Raw genomic sequence first — 14,374 nt, 5'->3', positions numbered from 1 at the left:
CCGGCCAACACACAAGGCACAGCAGATATGACCTCCAGAGCTGCTGCTGATCATGTCAGTCTGGCACAGTGGAAGTGAGAAGCAGTTGTAAATAGTCCAATATGTTGCCTTCCATTATCAAAAGTGGAGGCACAGCCTCCATTCCCTTCGAGCATCCCTGCTGGCAAAAAATGGCCTTGGAGGGCAATGTCATTTGTAGAGTCAACTAGGAAATAAAATAATCCCCATGTGAGGAAAGCTTGCATTAAGAATCTTTCCCACCTCCAAATCTACGTCTCAAGCACCAACACCAAACATATTTCAGAGCACACATCAGCTGTTGTACAGAGAATTCAGGCTCAGTCTCCTAGCAGCACCACTATTAATAGAATCTGTTTAGATTAATCTTCATTTTCAACCTTACCGAACTCTGTGGACTGAATTCCAAAAGCCAAGATTATTTAGGTATCCATAACAGATTTTTCCTCCTCAGTTCTCTGCAATTGATGTACGTAATGTCAGAATAAGTCTAAACAACAACATCCTCAATAAATGGCTGCTCAGTCCAAAAGACCAGAATAAGAAAATTTCACCTTCATTACAGATTAATTGGCTCACAGGAGCTTGTGTTTTTGCCAACGTGCCTGTTCTATGGCAGAGATGTTTAGGAATTGTATAGTTCTACAGAGTTACTTCTAGAATTAAAGCAACTCTAATGCTAGCGTGATGCCTTTGAAATTAAAAATATACACATGCTGACATGTTTTCAAACTTGTCAGTTCCCATCTGGGGCTGCATTCACTCATCTCTGCCTTCAGCTTTAAAAAGTGTGCTGTTTGTGGAACCACAAATGGAAAAGCAATGTGTGCACAACCCTGGGCCACACAGCCCAGGGATGGGATCCATTTGAGAAGTGCAGCAGAGACAGCGATTGCAGCTGTATCACACTGACAGGGACTAACACAAGTCTGACCTCCTTCTGCCCAGGCTCCCAGACAAAACTCTCTTCCAACTGCTCTCTAATGCTCCCAACTCCCAGAAGGACATGTGCTCTAAGCTCCAATGGCTTTTAGGTCTTTGGGAAGCAGAGTTCAATTGAGAGGTACTAATTACAAACAGCCAGTTTCTACTTAATAAACAATTACAACACATACACACAGCTGCTTCTTTCCCCCATGGTTTTAAAGCACTCAAGCCACTACAAAGCCTTCGTTCCTTACAGCCTCTCTAAGTGTCTATCCCTCAGCTTAACCATTTACATATTGCTCAAAACTGTCTGTAATATCTCTTTGTTTTGGCTGTTCCCCCTTCAGTTCTACCACACCTGAACACCATTTATGACAGCTAAAAATATACAGAGATATTCCTGTTCTCTGAAAGAATCTCAGAGCTGCCTCTTACCTGCAGTCAAGCGTGCAGAGACGATCACAGATCTTTTCTTGGCAGCTGTTTGCTTACTAAGCTACTTTTGCTCCCCCTATAAAGAAAGGGTTTCTTTCTTCCCCTCCTCTTGTATCCTGAACCTTGAAATGTTGGTACCCTCTGTGTCAGTGTCACCATGACTCTGGAGCCTCTAAACCAGCACATTCTGACCATTGGTATCTGTTGGTGCAAATGACTTTTATTGCATTGCTTCTTATTCAGATGGATTTTTCATTATAACTGCAGTGCTCTGTGCATCTTCAAATCCCACCTACTGCACCTCGTACATCCATAATGACACTCCCATGGCTCTCTTTGGTGCCCTTCATCCACTGAGCATAGGACAATTCTTTAGGGCAAGGATTATGTACTGCTTAGCACATGCTACCTCTTATTAGGCACAGGATAAATGATGGTTATATTTAAAAAGGGATATTGTCAAATTCAGGCCCTCAAAATTTTAGACCATTTTGAAACGATCATGAACTAGTGATATTTCTTTTGCATTCTTTCCCTGTTTTACCCTCTCAATATCCAACAGCACCAAACACAGACTCGCATATTAAAGATGGAACCCACCCCTGGGATCACTAGATCCTGTGATGCAGAACATCAAGCTCCATGAAAATCTTATGTTCTTTTAGCTGAGTCACAATTCTAGAAAATATTTTATTGGTTATTTTATACTCACCCTTTAATGTAAATGATAAGCCTTTTTTGTAAGTCAATATTTATGTGAGACATTAAATGAGTTCCCTAAAGGCTTTGGACAGGTCCTTTTATTTTTTTTGTTGTTGACTTATACAGCCAATATATGACAAATGGAAGTAATTAATTCAAATATAAGTCTATATGCATAGCACCTGCATTTTAGGGGTGAAAAAACTTGGCTCTATAAGACTGACCCTGTAATGTAACACAAAAACAAAGGTGGTTTTGATCAACCTCCAGCTTAAAGGCTTGACACTGAGAATTTCAGTTTAAGTGGGGATACAAATCACTGGGTAAGTTTAAGTACTACCTGCTTGGCTGCCTTATGCCCCATGGAATCTAGGAACTGACATGTTCTGAACCACTTGCAAGCCAGGCTGGATTGCATAGGCACAGAGAGCAGAAAAACATCCCATTACAATCAATTCACCATGCACTTTCTATCCACTTGAATTTACAGGGTGGCACTTTGCTCTGAAGAGGAGGTAAAATAAATCAGCAGCCACCTATACAAAATCCTTCTTCTTCTGAGTTCAGTTTGAAGCACAGGAAATCCAGAGGAGAAGAACACCAGTATTTAAGCTGAATAGTGAATCTCACCCTAGATAAAGCTAATCCACCCCACCAGGGCTGACTTTTATCCATAGTTGAAAAGATACTTTGAAGAGAGAATGTTTTGTATTTCAAATGCATCTGTTTTGTATTTCAAATGCATCTCAATTCTTATGAAAGACCATGCAAGGCAAGATGTCTCCTAACCCTCTCCACTGCTCTTCTTTACAAATCAAAATGAGGATTGAACTGAACCCTGAGATCTGGGTAAACCTGCAGTTCAGACACTTTGGGGTTTTACTGCTCATGAGTAAATCACCTCCTGGGAAAATGGGGAAATAATGCTTCCTATTTGCTGTACTTCCATCAACAAAGAGTTGCGTTTTTCCTATAGTGGAGGGAGGAAGGAAGAAAAACCTCAAAGAAACAGGTGGCAAGTAGAAAGAATGGGGTTTACTACTCATCTGTGCTTGGTAGGACAATGTGCTAACACCTACTGGAGCCACATAAACCATCTGAAAATCTCTCAGGTGTTTGCCTCTCATGTTTGGCTCCATTTTCAGTATCTATCCTGTAAACTCTGTCCAGGTGGACACTCTGTCAGGTGGACAGAGTTTACAGGATAGATACTGAAAACAGAACCAAATGCTGCCTCCCTTTCCAGACCTTTCTCTCCTGTGCTTTAAGAGGGGTACAAGCAGAGGAGTGATTCAGAACATCAACAGTCAATTACCACAAGCATTTCCTTCAAAAGTGGCACCATGGCACACTTGGTAAGAGCTAATTTTATGTTGAGCATAACCTATTTTATTGAAAAAGTAACAAACTTCAGCTTTCAGCTAGTCAGACTCACTAAATTCTCAATTTTTACATTTACATTTAGACATTGCTGGCAAGAGACTTTGTGCAGATCACCTAATGCAGGAAGTTTTGTATTTTGCAGGCACACTTCTTGGGAAGGAGAAATTAGGTCCACCAGTGTCCTGTCCCTGAAAGGAAACAGCTGGGGTAAGTAAGCAAACATTAGGCAGGCTGCATCTGATCACACCTTATATCTGTGCTTCAAAAGCCCGAGTTATTGCATTATTTTGTGGGAAATATTAGGGAAATAAGGCCTGCAGTTTCAAAATGTAGGCCAAGTTTTCAATACTTGAATGCTAAACTCAGGCAGTCTCTTCTATATAGTTTCAGACCTAAACTTCAGAAATAGAATATTCAATTACGTGTATGATCGATATTTGGTGTCAAGGAAAGCCCATTGGGTATTTTAAGGAATTTAGAAACAGATTTACAGGCTTTTAGGAATGGAGTACAGAGATACAGATTCTCTCTGGAGAAACTGATGCATGCTGTGGGTACTCCACAAGACTGAAGCACAGAATCTGGGACTAAGTTTTAGAAGATCTGAGATGTTAATAAGGATTTATTGAGCACTTTTCAAGATTTCAAGTCCAGTGAGTAGGGAGAGAGGGGAGGAAGTACAGAACAATAAGAATTCATTTTGCCATCACCCAAATGCACATACAATGTTCTGTAGAATCTTACCCAGCCATCTTGATAAGTAACAGAGAAAAATGGCCTGAAAGTTCACTCTAATCTGCTTCAAAAGTTTAAATATCTTTATTTTTATATACAGATACCTAAGTAAGCAGTAATTTTGGCATTATGACTCCATTGTATCACCGATTCAGCTCTGCAACACTTGGGATTCCCTATGGTTCTGGTCTCAGCAGACAAATAAGTCAGAGCCTTTGGTCTGAACACATTGGCTGTGACTGACACCAATTTACTGTTGGACCAGCTTTTCCCAGATCTACATTGATAATTTCAATTCTAGAAACATGTTTAAATCCATACTCTTTGAGAAGGTTTACAAAAAGACAAAACAGAAGCTGAGCTCTGAAGGAAGCAGAATTACTACAGAGACTCAGAAGCCTATGCATGATCTTATTTGGTTCAACTGCATTGTAAATCCACCCACCATCCCACAAAAATAACAGATTGCACTCTTCTGTTTCTTGGACGAGATTTTCAAATACTTTCTAGTTGGCCAAAACATGCTCCAGGACTTTTACTAGCAACTTTACCAACAGACAAACTGGCACGCCTCTGGTGGCACGGAGAGCAGTCCCAGTGTGAGATGTGTAACAAAGCACTCGGCCTTTCAGCCCGCGGGCAGTTCAAAGCAAGCACTGCCAAACACCCATCTTGAATGTGTTAGCAAAAACACCCCCGGCCAGCAAATGATCTACAGAGCATAACTGCATGTTTGCATGAAGCTGGCAGATTTAAAGAGTATCCACAGGTTTGTTTCAGTATACTCAAATTGACTAAAAGCCCTTCTATTAAATATAGCACTCCTTGTAGATGAGACCTTTCATTACATGGTTCATTATAAAATTATATACAGCTTCAATTGTGCTAACTCATAAAGCATACATTTGATTTCCTGAACACTAAGATCTGAAACAGTGGGAAGCTGGACAGCAGTTCTAAACCAAATCCTTCCCACTAATACACCTTCCTGAGCTCTTCTGCAGAACTTTGCCACCACAATAAAGACACATTTTGAAAAGAGCTCCTTTTGAAACATCTCTGCAGTGGCAGCTCCCAGGCTAGAGCTGTGTGAAAATACAGGAGTCCTGTAAAATCTCTCCCTAGACCAGTACTAAGCAGTGTAAACTGCAAACTTCTACAGAAATCTGATGAAGAAATAACATTACTTGGTACCTAATGAGAGCATAACCTGCTATTGAGCCAATGAAGTCCTGTATTTCTCCAGATCTAAAGGCAGCAGCTGGTTAATGCTCATGTATTGACTGAGATTTGGTTCAAGCTTTGCACAGGGCAGCCTTCACAGCCTAACACCTTTCTGCAGCATTCCACAGCCAGGAGATTAATACAGCAGCAGGGTTTCTGCCAGGTTAGGAAGCCAGAGTAATTACCAGTCATTTACTGCTAATAGCTATTCAAACTCTCAAGGTACTGTCAGAAAAGATATTAATTCAACTCCTGCTTTTTGCTAACCAAAGGCCAGCAAGTCTGCCCTGTGTTAGAGTGAAGAGTCTATTTAAATCCCACTGGAAATAATGGGGCTAAAACACGGCAAAGAGTGAAGGAAACAGAACCCAGACTTTAAAAGAAGCACAAGTATTGCTGATGCCTTCCTTTAATGCAGGTTTTTTTCTTGGAATGTCATCAGCCTTGCACAGCAGTCTGAGAAAAGCTCACTACAGGAAAAGACCTCTAGAAGAGCTCCTACCTCTAGAAATCAAGACTTCAGCTCAAAGCCCTGATTTTATCAGGGATATACAGGAAAGAACATGAGGTGGCTTTGAGCCATTTCCCACTCTATCACCATTTCTTCCCACTGATCCTGAGAAGTTCAAATTTGCTCAACACTATTTCAGTTATTGCTTGAATAAAAACACTCTTGTTAAAGCAGAAAAGAGAAATCAATCTTGCAGATTTTTCTCTAACTATGTCTAGTACAACCACCTTCATTGCAGTCCCACCTAAAATTACTACCCATGAAACAATACCCTTTTGAGAAAGCCACTGTAGAAGCATATACAGTCCTGGTGTGATTTAGGACAGATTGCAAACAAGTTGAATCATAGTCAAGAGTGACTCTTTAAGAATTCCATTGCTTAGTTGTCCTGTAGCATCTCACATTCATGGACTCTCCTTAAAACCATCAGGGGAATTTTATCACTGACAGAATATTGAATGTAATCCCAAAGATAACTACAGCCTGTGAAATAACCTGGAAGCAACTATCTACTGGAAAGTGTTAAGGCCAGTCAGCCAGGGAAGGGGAAGAAAAAACTGAAGCTTTTTTGTATTGCATACAAAATGCAGTTCATCTGGGTCTACTTTGCTGCCAAGATTTTATCACGGCTGAGTTTGGGTTTTGTTTTTCTCTTCAAAAGATTAGTGTCCAAGCATATGAATACATGCTATTTGTTTTGCTGTCGAAACATAAATACCATGTGTTTTATCCAGCAACACAGTTCACTTCAAAGATTCATCAGAAATGGAAGACATACCATAGGCCAAGCCATTCCTCAATTAGGCACCAGAGTCTGGGGCAAAATTTCTGACTTCCAGCTCAACCTCTAAAGGCTGGTTATTTTATACTCCACAAGAAAGTACTGATACATTCTTTGCTCTTCTGTTGTTTGAGATCCACTCAGTCTCCCAGTGCATGTGTTTTCTTTAAAATTTCATCCCCATCCTTAATTACTTTCTCAAAGGCAACTGTCAATGTGAAGAGGCCCATATATTTGCTCGATTTATAGCCTTTTATTAGCTCCCCCTGCATGTGATGCCAAAGGCTTTTTTTTGCCAAGTCTCTTCAGTCCCTGCTTAAAGCAGAAGCAGATGCTGTGCATTGTCAGCACAGAAATACATGTTCTGATTTAAGCCACCCCATCCTATTATTTATAGGTAATTTCAATTCTTGCAAAAGCTTGAATACCACTTTCTCATGGATAGGACAAGAATGGCTTAGGAGTTTAAACTAACTTGTTCCCAGATCCCCTCTCACTATGAATTATTCCCTCTACATCTACAAGCAGCCCATTTACAAGTAGAGCTGAGTAGGAGAGGATTTACCCCAGCAGCACAGCCCAGACCTCTCACTATGGCTCTGCTGAGTGTCTGGCCAAAGCCCTGCCTTTTCCCCAAGTACAGCATAATTAAAACCCCAAGGCCGTTGCATGTGCTGATAGACTGGAGAGCCATAAATTACCTGGCCAAGAACACCACCAAGCAGTGCTCCAGGTGCACACTGTCCTCTCATCTTTCTTTTACACAGGTAGAGCTCCTACATTTCCACTACATGTTCAAGTCTGCTCAAATTCATTTCTCCTCCTTCAGAACTGATTTCTCAGTCTTGGTACAGAATAGCCATGATAAAGAGCATGTGTCCATCCTCAAGGACACAAGAAGAGTCCCATTCTTTTCAAAATCTGCTTGCCAAGCAAAGCCTGCAGCTTCAGAGCCAGCAGCATGCAGCTCCTGGATTAGCAGTTACCCAGCTCCCAGCCACTGGTAGACAGCTTTGTGCACATCCATTCAATGGATTCCATTCCTTTCCTCAATCAGACAGCAGGTCCACGGCACATGCCAACTTGGGTATTGTTACTTACTCCTCTTTTCTCTCTGTTTCCTTCTCATTCAGTGATCCAATTAGCTCTGCTCATAAAGAACAAGTAATTTGTAGCACAATCCAAAATAAAGATATTAGAAACAATTACTGGCTATGTCCAGTGACATGATGATCATGTTAGAGCTTTTACAGTCAAGCTTCCTATCCAGCATATTGTCCAGACATCCACATCTTCTTGTACTTCTCTGGACCAAAGTCAAACTGTACATTAAAAGGATGAGCCCCTGAACACACCTGTAACACTCTGGTACAGCCTCACTTTAAAATTTTCCATAGGATCAACACAGTAGCTGCAGTTGCCTTGGCAAAAATCTCAGTTACGCAGGATGAATGTTTAAACTCAGAAAAACAGACCTCAGCCATCAAAATTCACCCTGGAGATTTTATTGCTATGAGCAAAAAACCCCACAGTTTCCTTTTCCAAACCAAACAAAATCCTGGAGTAGTTTCAATGTACTAGTCCAACACCTGAAAAGTTCAAAACATTATCGCCTGTTTGGACATGGCTTTCACTCACACATCCCTCATACGCAAATTATTTAAAAAAACCATTTAGGTGCAGCAGAAGGAGGGAACAACAAACTGTGCTGGATCAAACACAGCAATGAAGAAACAAAGTAGAGAGAAATGTAGGTCCTGCTTGAGGGGTTTGAAACTGCACAGGATGAGGAAAAAATTGAACTGCTGATTCTTCTGAACAAAGTGTAATTGTCCTACTTCTATCATGGGTGGTTTTATTTACATATATATGTGTGTGTGCGTATATATTTCATATAGATATATGTATGTATGTTAATGCTGCATAAACCATTGAAAACACTATAGAGAGAAGTTAATTTTCCTAGTTCCCTACCCAATTATCTCAAACCCTTCCTGAAGCATCTTAACAAGTCCCAGGAAGCCAGAAGGCATCCAAAATTACATTTTCTTAAGTTTCAATTCCAGAAATATCACCACAAGAAATGGGGTCCTATTCACAGCCCATTTAGACCTCAACCAATGGATCTAGCAATCTTTTTTAAGTCACAGAGAGACATGAGAGACAGGATCACTCCTCATTCTTTAGTAATACTGAGGCTGCTGGGAACTGAGCTCTGCAGCAATGCATTTCTACTGATGCTTTATTGGCCCAGCAAGCTATTTAAAGGTTTTGACAGTTTTTGACAGTTATGAATTTGCAGTAATTTCTCCCTGCAGCTATTCTCTGATCTTTTCTGCATTCTGTCCCCTTCCTTCCCACCTGACTCCTCCAAACATCCCAGCAGCTGAACAGCAAGTCTACAAAGCCACATATTGATCCTGCCTAATAGATTCTTGAGCAGGGTACTAAGAATGAGTGGCTCAAAAGTAGCAACCTTCAGTAAGGCAATGCAGAAGTGTTTATGCAACAGTGTTTCCCTAACAGAGCATTATATAAGCACAGTGATCACAAGGGCTGCCAGAAGAGTGAGGCATCAGCAGCTCTTGATTCCCCAGTCCAACACATCTGTAAGCTAATTTTACACCCAACACTGTTTAAATAGTAATGACATGTGTGAGAATATACACCAGTATTCCAGCATCACCCCTGACACAACTCAAACCTTCTGAAATTGTAATCCTCCGATGTACATGGAAGACATAGACTAATTCATACCCAAACCTACTCGACTGCAAAGAAACTATCAAGAGTATGAAATTGGCCGGGTCAGTCAGGCCTACACAGATAAGAAAACAGTTTCCTAAAACACGTGTCCTAAACACATCCTCCCACTTACAATATACTCAGAAAATTATCTGATATGAAGAAAAAGGAAAAATCATTCCCTTAACATCCTATCTGGGCAAATCATTTCATAGCTTCATAGCTTTTTTTTCCAGCAAGGGAATGTATTGCCAGTTTTGTAGCTACATCTATGCTGTTCTTTGTTAGAAACACTCCTCCAGTATCTCAGAAAAACAGTAAATATGTGAGAGACACAGGAGGGAGATGTTGGCAAAAACAAACTTAAGAAAAACACACAAAGAAAGCCAAAACATGCAAAGTCTGGAAGATCTTACAGTTTTTACACCGGTACTTGTCCTGCTTACTTCATGATGGGTGTTCAAGAAGAGGGGAAGGACATGAGTATAAAAAACAACAGAAGCTTAGGCTCCTGGCCCACAGGAGGGGAACTGAAGTCTAAGATAAAGCAGAAGCAAACTACAAAAGAACCCAGATGTGGCCTTGCTAGAAAGAACTGACAGATGCTGAGGTACTGCCCTTCATCATCTCTTTGCTAAAAATATGGGTCAGATCCAGAACTCTTTCAAAATGACTGGAATCATTCCACTTAAATTCAGTAGGCTTTGGATCAGACCTTTAATTGGGCCAAAAGCAAACTCACCATTTGCTGATCAAAGCTCAATAAGAGCTTTCAAAATACATACTTTCCTTGGTATAGGCAGACAGCTTCTAAATTCTCTAAGTTTCTACTGAAAAAGCAACAACAAAGGCAATTGTTGGCTGATTCACTGGTGTCCCCTCACTGTAGCTTGGGAATACACAACAAAACCTTTGTGTATCTGTTCTTTAAGACTATTATAAGCATATTGACTGCACCATTGCCATTAAATTGAAGCAATAAATAAGAACTTATAAAAACAAATAAAATTTTTGAAAACTTAGAATTGTAAAAATCCTTTAAAATTAGTATCCCAATGAAACATTTCTCCAAGCTGTAACTTGGACAAAAGGCTCCACTTATAAGGAGTGGCTTTCTTTTTATTTGTTTAGAAAGCTTTACAACTATGGTCTGTTAGAAATCTTGAAAAAGCAGCCTCCCCATAATGCACCTTTACACATAATCTACAGTCCTACTAAAGCAGGGCCTTTTCCTGCAAACACATTCTTGTGCTCCATACCTAAAGAATAGGATATAACTGTAAAACATGTGTGCACTAGGAAGGAACTGTTATGTTTCCAATACAAAGTCAAGTGCCAAAGACTAGACAGAATATCCTCCCAAAAGAGAAAACCCTCTTTAGCTGCCATAAGAACCCACAATGAACTTTGCCCAGTGGACTGGCTGGCACAGAGGTGTATGACCTCAGTGATACTAACACAACATCATTAGTATGAGAGTGAAGCCATTTCTTCCACTGGATATTAAACAGCAGAATATTTCACTGCCTCTAGTCCTTCCCCTAGAGGAAGATAAATCACTGCTGATGTGAAGTTTCCCTCCACAAAATGTTTTATAAAGCATACTTTTAAAAAAAAAGTGCTGCTAAGCTGTTTTATTTCTACAGCTCTGCCAGAGAAACTGGTCTTGCTATAAAGCTCTTGTTCTTTTGGACAAAATATTCAGTCTTAGCCTCAAACAGAGGGAGAGTTTCTTGCACAAATTGTGCAGGTATTAAAACCAGTTTAAAGCTATGCCATTAAAAGATGCAAGGTGAAACAGCCTGGCAGCTGAATCTCTAAGCAAAATGAAGCATGTCCAGCAGCAGTGTCTTCTAGAAAATCCTCAAGTCTAAATGGGAGATGCTGCCAGCCTGCTTTAGCCAGCTTTGGAGGGGGAATCAGACCCTTTCCACAATTAGGCAGTGTAACAGCAATGCAAAATGCTTTGGTCAAGCCCTTTATGAGGCACACACTGGAAGGGACTTAAGGAAAACAGCATGTCTGTCCTTCTTTTGTGCCTGAGGAATTGTTTAATTGTTTCTATAGACAAAAGCATTACAAAAAGGAGTCCAAAGTTAGTCACACACTTGTACAAAATTGTCTGACTACCTCCTAATAAGGCAAATTCACAAGTGGAGAGGAAAGATGAGCTCTCTGGCCCACAACACTTTCAGTAACTCAAGGGGAAAAAATCTTCATCAGTAACCCAGAGATGAGAAACAAGCCAGAGAAGGGGCAGGGGGGGCTATAGGGTCTGTAAAGCACAGCCCTGCCAAGTTCAGCTTTTTCTTGGTTCCAAACCACTCCAGCACTCCAGGGGTTTCACCAGAATAACTCGTTTCCAATGAACAATAGCATTCTTGCATTTTTATGGTCACACCTGCACACTCATTTAGGAGGTTCATTTCCTGCCTTACTGTATACAAGCACAGAAAAGCTCCTAATTTGTTTATTGCTCTCCAGACAATATTTTTACTCTTATGGAGAATTAATATTAGTAATTAATATTAGTACAAAGTGATTTTAAAAAAGAAAATAAAAATAAAAAGAGAAGAGGAAGATATGAATGATCCTAAATGCTGGTAGCTCAGGAAATGTCTGTGATTCACAAGTAGGCAGCCCAAACACTTGATGTGGAGACAGCCACCTTTGCCAAGAGCCCATTCTTTAATCAAACTGCCCAAAACTCAGGCATTACAGGACCTCCAGCATTAAAAAAATGTCAATCATCCAAAATACTACACAGGACCCAACAGATCTTCTCTTCCAGGTATATGCAAGCATCTTTTGCTTAGTTCCTCCAGCCTCAAGATTGCTGAAAAGAAAACTGGCCAGGGGAATGCCTCTCAGGATCCTCTGCTGTGCTCCTCCCCAGACTCTGTCTGGCAGACTCACAGAGAGAAGGAGACTTCCTTCCTCTGATGGAAGAAATACAGCACAGGAGCTGGACATGTCCTCATGGCTGCAAGAAAGGGGAGGAGACCTTGGCTTCTTTCACATTCCCTGCATAGGAAAAGGGATTTCCCATTGATAGGGACATATGAAATAGCTTGGCAGCTGGGAGAAACTAACTGCAAGGAAAAGGGAGGTTTTACCATGGTGGTGACCACAAGCACCACGTAGATAAATGCAGAGAAATCAACAGCATATAGATGCTACTACTGAGCCTCAAAGCAGTGGCAGTGTTGCTGCCTCTCTACATTTTCCATCACGATTTCTTAATACTCCTCCACTCAGAACAAAAATAGCCTCTTCAATATGCCAAATGTGCATGGCAAACATATTTGGCTTCTACATCTCATTTTATAAGCAAAAAATTAGGAAATGGGACTGATCTGTGACAAATAGCAAGACAGTCCAGTTTAGCATGTTTTCTCTTCAGTGAAAATTTTTTTGGGAAAGGAGACTACAGATGTAAGGACTTGGGAAAGGATATTTTAGCATAGCATCAAGAAAAGATTTTTGATGACAGCAATAAATTAAATGAAAGATTTCCCTGCCATCAAAGCTGTCAGCCCCTTCTAAAAATTATTACAAAGACACAACATTTTCCAGGACAACCATCATCATAGCTCAGCTTTGTGAGACAGTGTCATTCCTTTCTCATTCCTCTTTACAAACACAGGACTATCAAGTTCACTGAATTTTATTAGTTGTGCCTCTATCCCTAACTACCTGACTATCATGCTTTAAACTCAGCTCAGGTAGAGATCAGTGAGTTTGCTATAGGGGGACTGAAGCTCTTGCTGCCCAGCTACCCTGCACTGTTCTGGAACCTCAGCACTGGCTTACACAGGACAGGATGAAGCACGGAGTAAAAGACAGAGGAAAATATCTCCTGTGGGTGGCCACGTGCTTGGAATGAGCAGCTCATCACTTCCTGAAATTCTATCATTTGCCTCATCTTGTTTTCCTCAAGGTCACAAATCAGCTTTAAACTACATTTTCCTCCTCTCCTACTTTTACAGGAAATCACACCTCCAGCTGGTTAGCATGAAGCAGTTCCCCTAGTTATAACCCAGGGAAATCATTTCAGTAGCGTAGCTGCATTCACAGTAAGAAACTAGCACATCTTAATACGGTTCATCCCTTACACTATTTTTAAAGTCTTCCCTTCTAATTTAATTACTTGGAAGTGACTCCAAGTTCAGTTCCCTCCAGCAAGGCTGAATTTAAAAATACCTCAGACTGGTCATTCATCAGTGGCATTTCTGTTGCTCTGCAAGGCACAACGGCTTCTTTTTATCTTTTCTGATTAAGCTAGAGGCTTCTTTTAACAGCAAGCAAGACAGTGTTGTAAACTGAACTGATGCTCAAAACCCAATTAACATTGATATTCACCAGAAATACACATGAGCTCTATTTGTTTTTACCCTCCAATGTTGCTCTGTGTCATGAACAACCCACCAGCCAAAAAGTAAAATATTTCTACTTCTAAAGCTCTGCAGTTTCCCTTCTGGAGTGCCCACAAAGAAGTTCACACAATAAAATAAGCCTTTCTGCATGCCAGATGAAGAAAAGAAGCATGAGCCCTCCTTTCAGCCATTCTACACAAGATCTGATGAAAATTTGGAACCATACAAACCAAGAGAATGATTTTAAAATATTACAGTATGCTGTTACTCAATGGAAAAAGCCATGCAATTCTTTGTATATTTGGTACAAGTTCAATGATTATTCCAGGCTGTGAAATTTTTACACTACACATTCCTGGAATGAGTTCTTTTAGAGGTAGAAAGTTGCCATTTGTTTCTTCTAGAAAAAAGGATGTTTCCTTTAGCTGAACCACTTAATGTTTGCAATAAAACACTCCAGGGTGCGGTGACAAAGTGTCTAACAGCCACCACACCTACCCCTGAATGAAGTCAGTGTGTCCCTGCACAGATTAGGTG

The 14,374-nt window shown here is 40.5% G+C and overlaps 1 protein-coding gene across 1 annotated transcript in view; it reads right to left on the bottom strand.

Moving 5' to 3' along the window:
• Positions 1-14,374, bottom strand: part of ZDHHC8 (zinc finger DHHC-type palmitoyltransferase 8) — a 109,412-nt gene that overhangs the window by 70,527 nt on the left and 24,511 nt on the right. The window lies entirely within an intron of this gene.

Source organism: Molothrus aeneus, chromosome 18, assembly GCF_037042795.1.
Source record: "Molothrus aeneus isolate 106 chromosome 18, BPBGC_Maene_1.0, whole genome shotgun sequence".
Lineage (NCBI taxonomy): Eukaryota > Metazoa > Chordata > Aves > Passeriformes > Icteridae > Molothrus > Molothrus aeneus.
The sequence above is the reverse complement of the archived record's forward strand: the minus strand, read 5'-3'. Positions and strand labels throughout refer to the sequence as shown.